At 34.0% G+C, this 3,401-nt stretch overlaps 1 non-coding gene across 1 annotated transcript; it reads left to right on the forward strand.

Moving 5' to 3' along the window:
* The first annotated feature begins 2,172 nt into the window (after positions 1-2,172).
* Positions 2,173-2,275, forward strand: LOC112132833 (U6 spliceosomal RNA). Its single transcript, XR_002914553.2, has one exon. It is a non-coding gene; the product is annotated as a U6 spliceosomal RNA (small nuclear RNA).
* Positions 2,276-3,401: the final 1,126 nt, after the last annotated feature.

A 3,401-nucleotide genomic window follows, 5' to 3' on the forward strand; every position in this document is an offset into this window, starting at 1 on the left:
TAAGTGTATATAATTTTTCTTTGTCAATTAAAATAGATAAAGCTTATGTTATTTTTACTTTCTTACAGACACTTTTTTTTTTTTTGAGATGTAGTCTCACTCTGTCACCGAGGCTGGCATCCAGTGGCGTGATCTCAGCTCACTGCAACCTCCACCTCCCAGGTTCAAGAGATTCTCCTGCCTCAGCCTCCCGAGTAGCTGGGATTACAGGTTCCCACCACCACACCCAGCTAATTTGTTTTGTACTTTTGGCAGACACAGGGTTTCACCATGTTGGCCAGGCTGGTATTGAACTCCTGCCCTCAGGTGATCTGCCCGCCTCGGCGGCCTCCGAAAGTGCTGGGATTACAGGCATGAGCCACCGCGCCTGGCTGATTAATTGATCTTGATGTCAATAAATCACTTCTAATTATATCTTCCTATCACATAACTTTACAAATTTTCCACCTACCAAGTAGTTAAAATTAATAGTATATAAAAGCATTGTAATTTTCATTTAAAATGTGATGATAAACATCTTATTGGTATTCCAAGCTTTAGAAATACAAGCAGAAAACAAAATCGTTAATATTTATAAAGAAAACCCTGGGAAGTGTTAAACTTAGATATTAAGCATGTTTACCTCATTGCGTAATAAAGGTATTTTTTGTTTCATTTATACAGTTTCTAGCTTTTAACAAAGAACATATATTACTGTCATAATAAAAATCAAACTTACATTTAAAACGTGTTAGAATTTCTTACTTTTTTTCTGTCTATAGAAACATAATAGTTTATTTCATAAGTGAAGAAAAAGCAGGATAATGGACTAGGAAAACTTGCGCACGGAGAGTAAAACTGAGATGATAAAAGTCCTCTATAACAAGATAGTATTTGATCAAAGGCTGAAGGAACCAACACAGCCACATGTGACAGTGTTGAAAGAGGCTTCCAGGCAAGATGTGAGGGAGGCAGCAAACTTTCAAATAACATGTATTAACACTTACTATGCATATTTTTCTTTGTTACTGTTGGGAAGTATGAAACAATTAAAGGTCATGATCTCTTCTCTCAATGAATTTTAACTTGCACCAAGGAGAAAGTGTGCGACAAGTAGAAGAGAACTATAAAACAGTTCAAGGTAATTTCTCTTAAATGTGAAAAAAAATCTATAAGTTGTTTTAATCTTCTTTTCCATTTAATCTAAAGTATTTAAGACAGATTTTGCTTTATTGCTAAAGCTTGCAATATCTATTCTCCTATGATTAAAAGCCATTCATCTTTGAATGTAAGTCTTTCCAAATGAGTCAGGATTAGGAGTCTATACTTTGTCTATAATTTTTATTTTTAAAATTAATTTGTATTTTTCCATGGTAATAGAGAAACCGATTCTATACCTGTAAATTATTTCTGATAAAACCTGAGCAGACTAAAACATCAAAGTGGCAAAGATACAGGAGATTTAACATTTATGAAATGCTCTTTGTGAAATGCTATTATTGTCATACCTAAAAATGTTTAAGTGTATTATTTCCACAAATTCATTTATGTCTTGCCTTATAATGCCGTGGCACACCAATTAACTTGTAGCATCTTTATTTGTGTGCCAACATTATCAATCATGTGCGAAATTCACTTCTGCTACAGCTGAAGAGCTGTCTTAAACTGACACATCTGTTAAATGGAAGGTTTAGTTGATCAAAATGTGGATATCATGTAGAGTTAAATAGTATAATAGCACGTGAGCATTATATCAGGCCAGCCTTGAAAAAGGCTGACCAAAAAGAACTTTGACTTAGGCGAAAGAAGGCAGGGATTAGAGGATTGGGAAATAGTTGTACTCAAATAAAAGATGAAAATAAAAGGTTAAAAAGCATCTTGTGCAAAAATAGTGGGTACAGTTCAGTCCCCTTCAAATGTGTCACTGATACTCTCAGATGAGCCTCAGCACAAAATAATTGAGAACTAATGAACAACCACGAGTTAAGCTCGCCAAATGAAATTTATACAGTGAAATTCTATGAAGCTGCATCAATACACAAATACATTAATTAATACATTAAATATTCAACAAATATTTATTGTCTACAAGGTTAAGACAGGCAATTGTAAATGAATTAACATTTTCCCAGTCCTCACAAGGCTCTTAATTTAGTAAGGATATTAGCAAGTCAAAACATTTTTACAGAACAATCACTTTGGCAGTATGTATACTAAAATCGGAACATTACAGAGAAGACTTGCATGGCCTCTGAGCAAGGATGACATGGAAATTCAGGAAGTCTTCTCACTTTCCGAAACTTGGCTTTCAAGAAAAACGTTACTGTAGAAGATAATATTAAAATGGCTGTGAATATATATGTACAAACACACATATATAGATAGATAATACGAGATGCAATCTTATGCTATGCACAAGAAAACTTTTCATATAAATATCAAATTAAAGGTAAAATGTTGAAAATACATTTACCATCCAAACACTAATCTAAAAGAAAAAGAAAGGGATCTTTAAAATTGGAAGAAAGAGTTGGAAGCATCAGTCAAACTGATTCAATGTAAGAAGAAGTACCTGTTACTGTTGGCTTTGATGATGGAGGTAGAGAGCCATGAACCAGGAAATATGGGCAGCCTCTAGGAGAGGGGAAAATCGAGGAACTTTGTTACTACAGGTGGTTTGAAATAATGTATTTATTAGCTTACAGTTCTGTAGGTTACAGGTCTAATACAGATTTCACTTGGCTAAAATCAAGGTGTGGGCAGGGCTTCATTCCTTTCTGGAGGCATTAATGCCCTGCGAAGACCTTCATTTTAGCCAAGTGAAATCTGTATTGGACTTGTAACCTACAGACCTGTAAGCTAATAAATCAGCTGTTTCAAGCCACTTGTAGGAACTTGTTAAAGCAGCAACATGAAGCAAACATATCATGTAATGAAATATTATTCAGCCATGAAAATGAGTGAGTATTGATACATACTACAGCATGGATGAATCTTGAGCACATTATGTTAAGTAAAAGAAACCAGTCACAAAAGACCATGTATTACATTATTCCAATTATATGAAATGTCCCAAATAAGCAAGTTTATAGAAAAGGAAAGGTAGATTCCTGTTGTGTAATGCTTGGGGCAGGGAATGAAATTGACTACTAATAGGTAAACAGTTTCTTCTGGGGGAACAAAATGTTCAAAAGTAGGTAGTGGTGATGGTTTTACAACCCTTTAAATATAAGAAAAATGTACTTCGAGTGAGCTATATGATATGTGAATTACATCTCAATAAAGCAATTTTAAAACAGAAAGTAAAAAGAAAGTTAGAATGGCTATATTAATATCAAAGTTGACTTCAGCACAAAAATATTACCAGAGATAAGGATGGACATTCTATGATGAGAACTATGTCAAATTACCAAAGAAACATA

The sequence above is a fragment of the Pongo abelii genome, chromosome 2, assembly GCF_028885655.2.
Source record: "Pongo abelii isolate AG06213 chromosome 2, NHGRI_mPonAbe1-v2.0_pri, whole genome shotgun sequence".
Lineage (NCBI taxonomy): Eukaryota > Metazoa > Chordata > Mammalia > Primates > Hominidae > Pongo > Pongo abelii.